The sequence below is a fragment of the Rhinoderma darwinii genome, chromosome 2 (genome assembly GCF_050947455.1).
Source record: "Rhinoderma darwinii isolate aRhiDar2 chromosome 2, aRhiDar2.hap1, whole genome shotgun sequence".
In the NCBI taxonomy this organism is placed as follows: domain Eukaryota; kingdom Metazoa; phylum Chordata; class Amphibia; order Anura; family Rhinodermatidae; genus Rhinoderma; species Rhinoderma darwinii.
This window is the reverse complement of record NC_134688.1, coordinates 109925401-109940884: the sequence shown is the minus strand read 5'-3', so window position 1 is coordinate 109940884 and position 15484 is coordinate 109925401. Positions and strand designations below refer to the sequence as shown.

At 41.3% G+C, this 15484-nt stretch overlaps 1 long non-coding RNA gene across 2 annotated transcripts in view; it reads left to right on the top strand.

Annotated features, from left to right (window-relative positions):
* The window catches only part of LOC142740762 (uncharacterized), a 66081-nt gene extending 50881 nt beyond the window's left edge, over nt 1-15200 (top strand). For both annotated transcript variants that reach the window (XR_012880873.1, XR_012880874.1), the window contains exon 3: nt 15119-15200. This is a non-coding gene — a long non-coding RNA (uncharacterized LOC142740762). The remainder of the gene's footprint in view (nt 1-15118) is intronic.
* The last annotated feature ends 284 nt before the right edge of the window (nt 15201-15484 follow it).

Sequence of the window (15484 nt, the reverse complement as noted above, 5' to 3'; positions counted from 1 at the left end):
CGGATTCAAACCCAGGACCTCGTTACTACAAAGCAACCGTGTCAATCAACAGTGCCAACCCATGAGCCAAATTTATCATAGTTCAGTAAACACATTCGTCCTTTCCACTCCATTTACCCCACTACTTATCTCACTTACTTGCTACACGGAGCGGTTGTAGTAGGTCATTACTCTGAGGTTTTGTAAATGAAGCGTGAGAATAGCAGATATTTAGCATGGGAAACACTATAGCACTGCATTCTTTTTGAGGTTACCAAGTCTCTGTCCTTTCCAAACAAACTCTTTGTCCCTAAAGCAGAAATGATTAGATTTGGCCAAAAAGGGGTTGTGTTCAGAAATAAGTCATAGAGGCTTTTTATAATAGGGTTGATTATTACTATGTGTATTGTTTTCTCTGGGAAACAATATTAAGATGAAGACAATAATCATCATTATTCCAATGCAGTAAAAGTCTTAGATTGAGATTGTTTACAGCAGACATTGGCAACCTTCAGCATTCCATCTGTTGAGAAACTACAATTCCCAGCATGCCCTGAAGTCTTTGGCTAGAATAATAAAGCCTTTCGCTGTCAGGGCATGCTGGGAGTTGTAGTTACATAACAGCTGGAGTGACGAAGTTTGCTGACCCCTGGTATACAGACATGGTTCACCTCCACAGACCGCTCTGTCACACCGGTCATGATTACAATGTTTTTCTGTTTGTTGGTTTTTTTGCTTCACACTGTTTAATCAACTTATCAACCTATACCTTTAAGGGTATGATCACACTTAGTTTTTTTAGGTGTACTTTAGAGTATAAAACGGTTGCGTTATGCTCCAAAATACGCCTTGAAAAGTGCCTGCAAAAAGCCTCCCATTGTTTTCAATGGTTAAAACCTTCGTAGTGCATGCGAGTCGTAGATTTAGGCCGCTGTTTAAAAAAAATACGCCTTGTAAAAAAAAGAAGTGTATGTCACTTCTTGAGGCGTTTTTGAGGCAGATTCCTATGGATTCTTAGAAAAAAGGCTTTGAAAAAACAATTCAAAAGCGCTTGGCAAATCTGCATTGTAATGGGAGTTGTTTCTAGACTCATTTTGGGATGTATCACGAGGCGTAAAATACTCCTGCTATATGCCCATCTGAACATACCCTTACTTTACCATCATATTGTCCTTTTTTGTTTTGGGGTTGGATGGATATAGAAGGGTTTCTTATAGTGCATGACATTATTTGGATAATAATTTATAAAGTTAAATATGGTCCCTAAAACCTGGGCAGTATCTGGAAAATCAGCTCTTGCGTGGATTTAAGGATTTCTGCCCCCCACCCCACCCCTTCCCCCCCACTTTTACTTACCTGGTTGCTGCCAATAAGGAGGTCCCTTCTTGCAGACCATGGAGATGCTTATGTGCTTACATGTGACATTATAAAAGCAAGGAGAGGTTCTGTCCCCTCTTCTATATCAATCATTCATGTCTAACAGCTAGAATTGTATTGTTTAACTTTGTATCTATGCAGGAGATTTAGAGTCCTGTATCAGAAAAATACTGCTCCGATCGCTATTAAGATATATGAAGATATAAATCAGAAAATAATTTTGTACCTATTTAGATTTAAAAAAAAAAATGGTGTAAAAGATTGGACAATCACATTAAACATACGCTTAGAAAAAGGAGTTTTGCTCTCAGATTCTGTCATTTTCTTTTTTTTTTTTACATTTTAAATTCTATTTTTTTTAATCTTTATAATTCTTCAAAGTTAGTAATTACAAGAAAAAACAAAGAGATGCAATTACAAAATAACACAAATATAATAATACTTCCCAATCCCAACCTCAGCCCTCCCGGACCAACCACCCACATTGCAAAGAGATAAGAGAGAGAACGAGCAGCGAGGGAGAAGGAGGAAAAAAACAAAACACTATACTGTAATAATTTTTCCGTTCTCTTTTACTTTCTCTATCGGTTGTGGTCCTACATGAAAATTTTTCATCGTTGGCAATATCGCTTCTCTCGGACAATAGATCTCTGCTTCCGCTGAGTGACCTTGGTATAGGCATTCACTGGAGCAGCTATGGCGTTAAACTTATATCGGATTTATTTGTCAATGGTGGAATAAAAACATTTAATTAATTGCAAACTGTAGTCACACTACCGAGGGAAGAATTATTGAGATACTATCAAGCAAGATCTGCAACAAAAGATATTCAATAAAAAAAAATCTAATCATGTTTTACAACCCTGTGGGGAACTATCTAGTTTCTTGTTTGAACTCTAAAGGCTCTTTACCTAAAATATATAATGTTCTTATTACTGCTGTTTCTTGTGATATAGCCTCTGCGGTTAAAAGGATATGGCAGGCAGATATGGGAGGATTTGCAAATTGCCACTGGAAACAAACATTAAAAAATATCCCAAAATTAAGTCTCAATCCAGCCCTTCTTCAAACCCAACTTTTTATCTGCCATCGAGCATATTATACTCCTAAATTATTATTGAAAATTAAATATAAAACCGATGAGAAATGCCCAAAGTGTTTGCGGGATGGAGCTAATCTCATCCATATCCTATGGCGTTGCTCGAAATTATATAGATTTTGGGACCAGGTAATTTATGATATTCATTTTAGAAATTTTACTAAATTTATTTCCTGTAAAAACCTTATGTATACTGGGTTTTACTGAGAACATTATAGTCTCCCCTTCTACTTATATACCTATACATAAGGTATTATTCTATGCTTGAAAACTAAGAGCAAAATATTGTATTTCTAAGCCTACTCTCGTTGAATGGCAAAATTATACGATTAAGACACTGCTAGATGAAAAAATGTACAGTACTAAGTTTGGTAAACTTGCTGTTTTCCTTGATAGTTGGAAGCCATTTTTGGATTCCATTCCTCAGAATAAAAGGAGTTTTTTTATGATTGAATTAAGAATGGAGGAAGTAAAAGGGAAGATTCTGTTATTTTCAACAGGTATTGCCAGTTGAAACACCACAGTGTTGTAAATGTTTCGGACGATGACTTAAAGAGGCTCTGTCACCGCATTATAAGTGGCCTATCTTATACATAATGTGATCGGCGCTGTAATGTAGATTACAGCAGTGTTTTTTATTTAGAAAAACTATCATTTTTGACGGAGTTATGACCTATTTTAGCTTTATACTAATGACTTTCTTAATGGCCAACTGGGCGTGTTTTACTTTTTGACCAAGTGGGCGTTGTGGAAAGAAGTGTATGACGCTGACCAATCAGTGACCAATCAGTGTCATACACTTCTCTCCATTCATTTACACAGATAGATCACTATGTGCAGTCACTTACTCCCATATTAACGTTACTGAAGTGTCCTGATAGTGAATATACATTACCTCTAGCCAGGACGTGATGTCTATTCAGAATCCTGACACTTCGGTAACGTTTGTGTGAGATTTACAGCACAGCAAGCGTAATCTCATTTTAAATGACAGTTTACAGCGTAATCTCGCGTGATTACACTTGCCTTGCTGGAAATCTCACACAAACTTTACCGAAGTGTCAGGATTCTTAATAGACATCACGTCCTGGCTGGCAGTGATGTCTATTCACTGACAGGACACTTCAGTAACGTTAATATGTGAGTAAGTGACTTCACATAGTGATCTAGCAAGATCACTATGTGCAGAGTAAATGAATGGGGAGAAGTGTATGGCGCTGACTGGTCAGCGTCATACACTTCTCTCCACAACGCCCACTTGGTCAAAAAGTAAAACACACCCAGTTGCCCATTAAGGAAGTCATTAGCATAAATCGAATATAGGTCATAACTCCGTCAAAAATTATTGTTTTTCTAAATAAAAAAACACTGCTATAACCTACATTACAGTGCCAATCACATCATGTACAATATAGGCCACTTATAATGTGGTGACAGAGCCTCTTTAAAGATAACCTTTCACCTGCCCATACATGTGCAGCTGAGTGCAGCATGTAATAGGCAGGGCTGCACAAATCCTGGGGCACTTTAAATTTATTTTCTATCCTCCTGCGTTATTTAGATATCGGTGACACTATATTTGGTGCCCAATATTTAAATAACCCCCTGAACTGTCAATGGGGCGTGAAATTGGCAAGGGGGTGTGTTACTATCATTGTGCCACTGTCCAATCAGCTACGGACAGTGTCACAGCAAGAGCTGGAGAACAGAGTGTGTGCCCGTGCGCGCACACGCAGCTCCGCCGCCACCACTGAACAGAAGAGGAGAAGAATGTGAATTCTTCTTCTTCTGTTTCGTGGTGGTGGGAGTATCGTCAGCAGAGGTGTCGGAGCTGTGCGCACACTCTCTCACTCTTCAGACTGATCTCTCACAAGAGATCACACAGTCTTGTCGTCCTTGTCTGCCGAGAGCTGAGGAGTGAGAGCGTTCTTCTTCTCCTCTTCTGTTCAGTGGTGGCGCTGGAGCTGCACGTGCACGCGCACACACGCTCACACTCTCCTCTCTCCAGCTCTCCTTGCCAACTACACGCCCCATTGACCATTCAGGGGGTTATTTTAATATCGGGAGCCAAATATAACGGCACCGATATCTAAATAACGGAGGAGGATAGGATTTTTTTTTTTTCAAGTGCCCGAGGATTTGTGCAGCCCTGCCTATTACATGCTGTACTCAGATGCACATGTATGGGCAGGTGAAAGGTTCTCTTTAATATTAATGGTTTGGTTGCTTTGGTTGCTGTTTTTATATAGTTTACATAACACTTGTTCATGGTAGGGTCCTTTAAACTACGATATTTAGATAAACTGAACCTTCAACAACACAGTCATTAATTGGTTTATTTATTTTTTTCATTCAGGGCAATGACTTATAAAAAGTATTAACAAACTTTATGTTATCACATATTTCATAGTGCTTAGCTTGCCAATTCATAAAAAATCATGGTAAATACATTCTTGGCTTAAAATGGGCCCAGATAATTGAAACAATCGTGTTTTTTTAAAGTTAATCCAAATTTAGAGAGCGTTGCACTTAGCAAAGCAATAAGTAAAATAGTTAGTACAAAGAGAAAATATGAACTGGATTTAAAAGGCATGTGGCTTATTAGATCTCTATGAATATAAATATTATCCATGGAGCAGCTGCATGTAAAAAACATCGTTCCATGCAGCCATGGCCACTGAAGTCTGCTATCTATCTATCTATCTATCTATCTATCTATCTATCTATCTATCTATCTATCTATCTATCTATCTATCTATCTATCTATCTGTCTGTCTGTCTGTCTGTCTGTCTGTCTGTCTGTCTGTCTGTCTGTCTATCTGTCTGTCTGTCTGTCTGTCTAGTAATCCAAAAAACAGGCAGCACACCGTAGTTGAAGTGTAAAAAATGAGGGTACTTTATTGCCCCATGTGTGATGTTTCAGCTCTATCCTCTAGAGCCTTTCTCAAGCCGCTTGAGAAAGGCTCTAGAGGATAGAGCTGAAACATCACACATGGGGCAATAAAGTACCATCATTTTTTACACTTCAACTACGGTGTGCTGCCTGTTTTTTGGATTACTGTATAGTTGGGATCTTGGTCTGCTCCCCAGGGCTTGCACCCACATCTTTTCCGGTGCTGCTGGACTTTCTGTTTTGCTGCTATCTATCTATCTATCTATCTATCTATCTATCTATCTATCTATCTATCTATCTATCTATCTATCTATCTATCTATCTATCTATATCACTTTTTTCCACCTTGTGTGATTCCAGGCAGATCTCAAAAAAATAAAATAAAATAATCACAGTTAAAATTAACTTTATGGGACTAAAAAAAATGATAAACAAAAATTTACATAAATACAATCTATTTTACAGAAAATACATTTTGTTTCATAGAAACTATTTTAAGTAAATTAACTCCCATATTTGGTGTCCCCATAGTCATATCAACATTATTAATAAATTATTTAGTAATTTTAAGTAACTTTTTTTTCTGCATTTTCAAGTCCAATGTAATGACGGGGTAGGGAGACAGACAGGTGAGCCCTAATCTACCCGCCACTCAGTCCCTGCCTACTTGCACGGCCCGTCCTAGGCGACAGCGTACAACTGGGCGATGGTCCCTACGCTCAATATGTGTACGACAGACAAACAGACAAGGGTACACAGAAGCTAAGGAAAATGGGGCAGTTGCCCATGGCAACACCGTGAGCAACAGGAGTAGTGAACGAGCCGAGTCAAACCAGGAGTGTACGAGGTACCAAACGCAGAGCAGGTGTGTAGTCAGTAAAGCCAGGGTCAAAATGAAGCAAGGTCAATAAAAATAGCAGGAGCAGCAGAGCCAGGAAACAGGAAGAATCACAGGCAAAGACAAGCAGGAAATGAAGGTATAAATAGACCGAGGGCGGGAGCTAGAATCGTCTGGCCAGGCTGTGATAGGTTCTCCCACTCCTGAGCCTACCAGCCTGAGTGGTAGGAGATCGAGTCACTCTATCAGACCTAGGAGCAGGTGCAGACTGATTAACCACGGGCGTCGACACAGAAGCTGTGTCTGGCAGATCCTTTACATCCAATAGACAAGATGGTAAAAACGTCAGAAAATACACCATACTTAGAGCATGTTGCATTTTGAAAAAAAGCCACTAAACAAAACAACGCAACAAGAAGCCAGAAAAATGCCACAAACGAGAAAGCATTATTTGTAGCATGTTTTATATTTCATTATAGATCAGCTGAGGGTCCTATTACACAACGCAAAGTGGGCCGTGTAAACAAGCGCCGATCAACGAGATCAGTGATCGTTTGCTCCTTTCACAATGAGCAATGCATTGGGACGAGCGAACATTACTATGATCGCTCATCCACATACATTTCTATCCTGTCGGCAGCGCATCTCCCTGTTTTTACAGGGAGATATGCTGCCAACAACCAGAGCCGGTCGTAGGTTGGATGACGCCCTGTACGGGATTCTCTATTGCTGCCTTCCAAAAACCAAAAATGAACCACATATGCACATACTGGAACATAAATACTGTACATACATAGAGGTACATATTTAGACAAACAGTAAAATATATATACACACCTTCTGGAATATATGCATGCATAAAGGTAAATATATAGACATACAGACATATACGGTATATACACACACACACAAACACACACACACACACACACACACACACACACAGGCACATAAATACACTTACAGGAGTATGTACAAAGACATAAAATGCGCATATATACAAACACAAAGACACATTCACATACATACCCATATATACACAGTGCAGATAATATAGTAGATGTCACCTGCGTTCCTATGTACTAAAACAGGTAACACAGTGATAACTCTGTGAGTACAGATAATGTGGTAGATATTAACTGCAGTCCTATGTAACAACAAAGATAACACACAGTGATAAGTCTCTGGAACAGAAAATGTAGTACTATTACATGCAGTCCTATGTAACACCCCATATAACACACAGTGATAACTCTCTGAGTACAGATAATCTAGTAGGTCACCTGCAGTCCTATGCAACACCACAGATAACACACAGTGATAACTCTGAGCAAAGATAATGAAGTAGATCTTACCTGCAGTCCTATGTAACTACATAGATATCACGCTCTGATAACTATACCCACACATATATAAACACACACAGAGGCATACATATATACACACATTAACATAGAGACATACAGTATATACACATATACACATACATACTGGAACATACTCACACACAAACACAGAGACACATAGACACAATCCCTCCTTGCTGACAGGCTCACAGGCTTCTTGCAGGACAGGCTGTGGGCGGAGCTTCCTCCTCTTCTGCTCTTGCTCCTCGGCTCTTGTTTCCACCGTGTGTGTAATGAGGAGCAGAGAACAGAGTAGAGGCAGAGCCCAGTGGCGTCCCCTACATGCTGGGAGGGTGCAGTGCCCTGTGCACTCGCACAGATCGCACACCCCTAAGGTCGGCCCTGCCAACAATGATAATATTTCTTGCAGAATAAACGATACAATCAGCCGATGAACGAGCGTTTGCTCGTTCATTGGCTGATAGTAGCCTTGTTTACACAGGGCAATTATCGGGAACGAGCGTTCTATGAAAGCTCATTAGCCTGATAATCGGTGCATGTAAAAGGGCTTTAACATCTAGTTGCAGCATTTTTGGCAAAAAAAAGCACAAAAGAAAACTCCGGGAAAAAAAAAGCCGCAATAAATGCTGCATTTTTCCCAAAACTGTGGCAGAATTTTTTTATTTTTTTTTGCTATTCATAATAATGATGCATTCCCTAATTGTATGTATTGAAAGTACAAATTACCTTATACAGGTGGATCAATGCAAAAATAAAAAAAATGTTCCGAGATGGAAAGACAAAAAAAAATAATTGTGCGATCTTTAAGAGCAAAACGTGTTTGGTTCTTATGGGTTTAACTACTGTCACCATGATCTGGTGTTTAGGGTCTTAAAAAATGGGGCCTAATAGTTTCAACGCAAACTTTCAGCATGCCATGTTCTTAGGACCAGGGTCAGTATCAGCCCCAGGCAAACCAGGGCAGATGCCAGAGCCCACAGGACTTTGGGAGACCCATGCAGATCCAGGAAAACAAGTTGAATGCTTTTTTAAGCGCAGAATGGGGTAAACAGGGGTGTACTGTGACTCTTGTCAAAGGCCTGGAGTCAGCCCTGCTTGGTTTACTAAGCTTTATTGACATTGTCCCTCTTGTTTTGTTCCATGTACTGTATTGTTGTTGTGCTTTTTCCTGTACAGCTGATATGTTTTGTTAAAAATATTTGCGTCTGCAAAAACTGTCCTAGAGTCATGAGCCTGTAAAATTAATATTGCAGTTGAGAATGTATGTGGGTGGTGCACAGGGTTGCCAACCTCCACTTCAGAAATTTCTGGACAACTGAGCTAAAATTCACGGACAGACCAAAATTTTTACGGACACATTACAAAATCGTTGCCTATGCAGTGTGCATTGTTCTAGGAGTGACTCACCAGTCACAGCTCCGCTTGTAGCTTTCCCGCACTAACTTAGGTGATGTTTTCTCTGATTAGTCTTTCACTTTCCTTTTATTCTCCATCCAGCCCAGACCACTGTGACAACTTATTCCATCCACGACTTGTCTCTGCAGAATGTGACACACAGACATGTTGGTTTCTCGCTTTTCCAGCATCCTCCACACCTATACCCCATCCTCTAAACAAACTCGTAATCCACAGTGCCCAGATGATAATAATAATCCCTCAGTGCTCAACACAATAAAAGCGCCCCCTCAGTAACTGAGCCCCCTGCAGATAACACCACACATAGCCCTCCTTGTAGATAGCCACACACAGCTCCCCCTTGTAGATAGCCACACACAGCTCCCCCTTGTAGATAGCGCCGCACAGCTCCCCCTTGTAGATAGCCACACACAACTCCCCCTTGTAGATAGCCACACACAGCCCCTCCTTGTAGATAGCCACACACAGCCCCCCTTGTAGATAGCCACACATAGCCCCCCATGTAGATAGCCCCCCTTGTAGATAGCCACACAGCTCCCCCTTGTAGATAGCCACACACAGTCCCACCCTTGTAGATAGCCACACACAGCCCCCCCTTGTAGATAGCCACACATAGCCCCACCCATGTAGATAGCCACACACAGCCCCCCTTGTAGATAGCCACACACAGCCCCCCCTTGTAGATAGCCCCCCTTGTAGATAGCCACACAGCTCCCCCTTGTAGATAGCCACACATAGCCCCCCTTGTAGATAGCCACACACATCCCCCCTTGTAGATAGCCATACACAGCCCCCCATTGTAGATAGCCACACACAGCTCCCTCTTGTAGATAGCCACACACAGCTCCCTCTTGTAGATAGCCCCACACAGCCCCCCTTGTAGATAGCCATACACAGCCCCCCTTTTAGATAGAAACACAGCGCCACCCTTGTAGATAGCTACACAGCTCCCCCTTGTAGACAGCCACACAGCTCCCCCTTGTAGATAGCCACACACAGCTCCCCCCTTGTAGATAGTCACACACAGCTCCCCCCTTGTAGATAGACACACACAGCTCCCCCTTGTAGATAGCCACACACAGCCCCCCTTCTAGATAGGCACACCTTCCCACCCTTGTAGATAGCCACACAGATCCCCCTTGTAGTTAGCGCCACACAGAGCCCCTTGTAGATAGCCACAAACAGCCTCACCCTTGTAGATAGCCACACACAGCCCCACTTGCAGATAGCCACACAGCTCCCCCTTTGTAGATAGCCACACACAGCTCCCCTCTTCCCTTGTAAGTAGCGCCGCGCAGCCTCCTCCTCCCTTCCCTTCCCTCCCCTTCCCTTCCCCTTAGTGCAAACAGAGCAAGAAGCGGTAGCCTACCCCTACCACGCTCTGCCTGACACCACTCACCGTCAGGAAGAGGTGGTCATTCGGCGAAGCAAACAGCGGAGGATCACTTTTGAATGGGGTCGGTGACGGCAAAGGACTGGACCAGTCTGGCCACCTGACCTGACTGGATTGGTCCACTCCTGGCACCGACCTCACTTAGCAGCGGCAGGCCTGCATATTTTTATATTCCGCAGAATCTGAAAATATGCCCGGCCGCGGCCTACTATTCCTTTGCACTGCGCATGTACATTTTAACACATGTGCAGTGCAAAGTTCAGGGAGACTGCCGAAAATCCCGGACAGTGCTTTTTACTGCCGGACGCTACGGACGGCAGAAAAAAAACACCCATTTTTGCAGACTGTCTGTAAATTTACGGACGTTGGCAACCCTGGTGGTGAAGTTATATTAACTGACAGAGGCCTTGATTGATCTTAATCCATCTCTTTTTAAGATATAAAACAGAAAAACGATTTTAAATCAAAATTACAGTTTGCGATATAAAAAGATAAACCCAACAAGAATGTCAATTAAAGCCCTCCTCTGTGTGTTCCCCTGCGTGGCAGGAAAGCCATACACCCTGTACAGTGTACGCTACAACATCTGGTGTCAGGTTATATCTAGGAGCAGAGCATTTTGCCTAAAAGAAAGACAAATGGCCACTATGGCCACCAGAACAACACATGGATTGTCACTCTGCTTTCCCAGACTCCTTAATAGCAAATCTATATAGTTATGCATGTATACGGAAGTAAAGCATATACAGTATTAATGCATAACTACTAAAAATAGTCATTAAGGAATTTGGGAAAGCTGAGAGACAGACTGTGTTCATACTAGCTTTCCTAGAAACTGATAAAATCAAGAAATTGCAAAGCCATGTGCACAGACTCTGTACATTGGTTCCCCAAGTCCTAAAAGAGCTATATTATGGACCCATAGGCACTGCTATGTGCCATCATATGATGCCACCATGATACGGCATACGTTGGAAAATGGATTCATACAAAATCCATGAGACTGTAAACAAAAAAATAAACATAATTGATATTACAATATAACATTATTTATCCCGCACGGTGAAGGCCATAAAAAAACAGCAACCAAAAAATGCCAGAATTGCTGTTTTTTGGTCACCATACCTCCTAAACAAAATGGAATAAAAAGTGATAGCATGTACCCTAAAATAGTATTAATAAAAACTACAGTTTGCCCCACAATAATCAAGCCCTCACAAAGCTCCATCAATGGAAATATTTTTAATTTAGTAAAAGTAGTAATATATCAAATAAGCCATATAAATTTAGTATTGCCGTAATCGTATTGACCCGCAGATTAAAGTTAACGTTATTTTTATGGCACAATGGATGTCGTAAAAACAAAACGAAAAATCTATGGAGGAATTTGATGCTCGTTTACCATACACAAAATAATTTTTTAAAGTTTCCCAGTACATTATATGGTACATTAAACGGTGCCATTAAAAAGCACAACTCGTCTAGCCAAGAAAAGTCCTCATACAGCTTTGTTTGGAAAAACGAAGCGGACTTCTCCGTAATGGATAATAGGTCACTTTGATATTCTGAATAGTGTATGTGTAAATGATAAATGTCACACAGGCGGAACATGGCTAAGGCTGGATTCACACATCACGTTTTTGTTGCAGACTTTTGATCCAATGCCAGAAGTGGTTTTAAAAGGAATGGTAAATATAAAGGCAGAACTTATACGTCTCCTTTTTCCTGGATCCACTTCTGGCTTTGTAATCTCCTACAAATATGAGATGTGTGAATCCAGCCTTACAAACATCAATTCCTGGAGCACAGTGTAATTTATAAAGGTACTTTGTCACAAGCCAGGCTTTCTAAAGCTGGAGAAAAAAAGTTTCAGGTCTTGCACTTGTACAAAACAAGCTCAGTGCATTGTGAACAAAGGATTTCCAAGCTTAGCCAAATTCCCACAAAGCGACCTTAAAGAAATCATACCAAGAAGTCTCCACTTTCTGTTGAAGCCAGATGTTCTACCTGTGCTGGACACAAAATACAATGCCAGTCACCAGAGTATTTGAATAGCATGTTAGCCATATGTTAGTATTAAATGTGTCTGTGAAAGATAAAAACTCAGTTAATTAATCTATATTATAATCCCCACTTTACCATGCACCCGAATATCACTGCCTTCTTTGTCTTATTATTATTATTATTATTATTATTATTATTATTATTATTATTATTTTAAGAACATTGTAAGAAGCAAATGTGGTACCTATTTTTAAAACAGGTAATTATAGACCAGTAAGTTTAACATCCATTATTGAAAATATATTCAAGGGACTCTTAACCTCTTAACGCTATGTGACGTAATAGTCCGTCACAGGCATTGTCCTGTTAATGCAAACTGACGGACTATTACGTCATAGGCTAACAGGGTACTGTGTCTTCAGACACGTCTGCAGACACAGTTTTAAAGCAGTGATAGCTTAACGCTATCACTGCTTCAAGGCCAGGATCGGAGCTAGCCTCCGATATGGCCGATTAACCCCTTAGATGCAGCGCCTAAAAGCGAGCTCTTCATCTATGGTATTTACCAGCATCTTAGTGATCGCAGCATCTTAGTGGTTTGCAGCGATCCGCATCGACACGATGTGATCGTGAGGATGCCGATCATTGCTATGGCAACCGGAGGCCTAACAATGGAGTCCTGGTCTGCCACGTACGATAGCCTATTAGGCCCCGCCCAGAGACGGGACCTAATAGGCTTGCTGTCAGTGAATGGCTGACAACTCTAATGCATTGCATTGTGTGGATAGTGTAATGCATTCGAGTAAAGATCAGAGGTGCAGGCCCTCAAGTCCCCTAGTGGGGCAAAAAAAAAAAAAAGAAGTTGAATAAAAGTGTAAAACGAAAAGTTTCAAGTTAATAAAAACAAACACTGCCTTTTTTTCCTATAATAAGCCTTTTATTATAGGGAAAAAAATGAAAACATTAAAAAAGTACACATATTTTGTATCGCCGCGTCCGTAATGACTCAATCTATGAAACTATAATGTTATTTTTCCCACACGGTGAACACCTAAAAAACAAAAACAAAAAAACAATGACATAATCAATATTTTTTTGTCACCACCTCTTGCAAAACATGGAATAAAAAGTGATCATAAAGTCCCATGTATCCCAAAATAGTACCAATAAAAACTACAACCCGTCCCACAATAAACAAGCCCTTACACAGAATTTTTTGACTGAAAAATAAAAAAGTTCTGGCTCTCAGATTAAAGCGGTGTCCAAAAGCGGATAAGATCGGGCACCATTTATCAGTGCGACACTGGCCACATACTGTATCTCTGAAATATTATTTATTTACCCCATTATTATACCCTCTTATCATGCCCTGATGTACTCCGGACAGCTTACATATGCCGCCACATTATAAACTCAAATACCAGCAAAACCCCAAACAAAACAACTGCCAAGCAAAATCTGCGCTCCAAAAGTCAAGTGGCGCTCCCTCCCTTCTGAACACTACAGCATGCCCAAACAGCAGTTTATGTCCACCTATATGGCATCACCATACCCTGGAGAACCCGCTTAGCAGTTTACGAGGTGTGTGTCTTCGGTGGCACAAACTGGGCACAACATATTGTGCACTAAAATGACATATCAGCCAAAAATGACAATTTTGACTTTGCACCATCCGGAGCACATTAATTACTAATGAAAAACACCCTTGGGGGCAAAATGCTCACTACACCCCTTAAAATGCCTTAAGCGGTTGTAGTTTCCACAATAAGGGTCACTACTTGGGGGTGTGTTTTACTATTTGACCTCAGATTGTGGGCCAATGCTGTGAAAATCACCAAAATAGGCCTCAAATGCGCATGTTGCTCTTCACTTCTGAGCCCTGTCAGGCTGGATTCACACGAGCATGTTCGGTCCGTAAAGGACGGAGCGCATTTCGGCCGCAAGTCCCGGACTGAACACACTGCAGGGAGCCGGGCTCCTAGCATCATAGTTATGACCAACGCTAGGAGTCCCTGCCTCACTGCAGGACAACTGTCCCGTACTGTAATCATGTTTTCAGTACGGGACAGTAGTTCCACGGAGAGGCAGGGACTCTTAGCATCGTCCATAACTATGATGCTAGGAGCCCGGCTCCCTGCACTGTGTTCGGTCCGGGACTTGTGGCCGAAATACGTTCCGTCCATTACGGACGTAACATGCTCTTGTGAACCCAGCCTCATATGTCCAGGCAAATGTTAAATGCCTTGAGGGGTGTAGTTTACAAAATGGGGTCACTTCTTGGGGGCTTCCACTGTACTCTGGTACCTTAGGGTTTTACAAATGCGACATGGCGCTCAAAAACCAAAGCAGCAAAATCTGCATGCCAAATAGCGCTCCTGCCTTTCTGAGCCCAGCCGTGTGTCCAAACAGCAGTTTATGACCAACAGACAGTATCAAACATGGGCCCTGTCTGCTGGGGCCCTAAATCTAAGCCTACCACATGGTAGGCTTAGATACATGGCCCATGTGTGATCCTGTTTGATGGGCCCTGTATCTAAGCCTACCACATAGTAGGCTTAGATACAGGGCCCCAGCACACAGTAATCTTATGCAGTATAAGATTACTGTATGCTGTGGTCCTGTATCTAAGCCCACCTTGTGGTAGGCTTAGATACATGGTCTAACAGACAGTATCACACGTTGGCCCTGTATCTAAGCCTACCACCTATGTTACTAATGTGTTTTTTTTGTATGTTTGTGTGATTTTCTACAGGTTCGGATGTTGGAATACTTCAGATTCGTGGAATACTTGGATGACAGCTTTTTTTATTTTCAATAAAATGGCTATTGAGGGTTGTGTGTTTTTTTTTATTTCCCTAGTCTTATAGATATGCGATCTCCGATATGTATGTAAAAATGTATATATTTTTCAGGGGGGGGGGGGGTAATTATATGTCTCGGGGCTTGTCCCCCTGATCTTTTAAGACCCTAGCAACGCCCCTTCCTAGTAATGAACAAATACTTAGTGGAGAACTTAAGTACTACAAGTCCCAGCATTACCTAATAATAAATAGATATGCAGTTGAGCATAACATAGTAAGAAATAAGTAAACAGTGGAGCACTGAGGTACTACTTTGA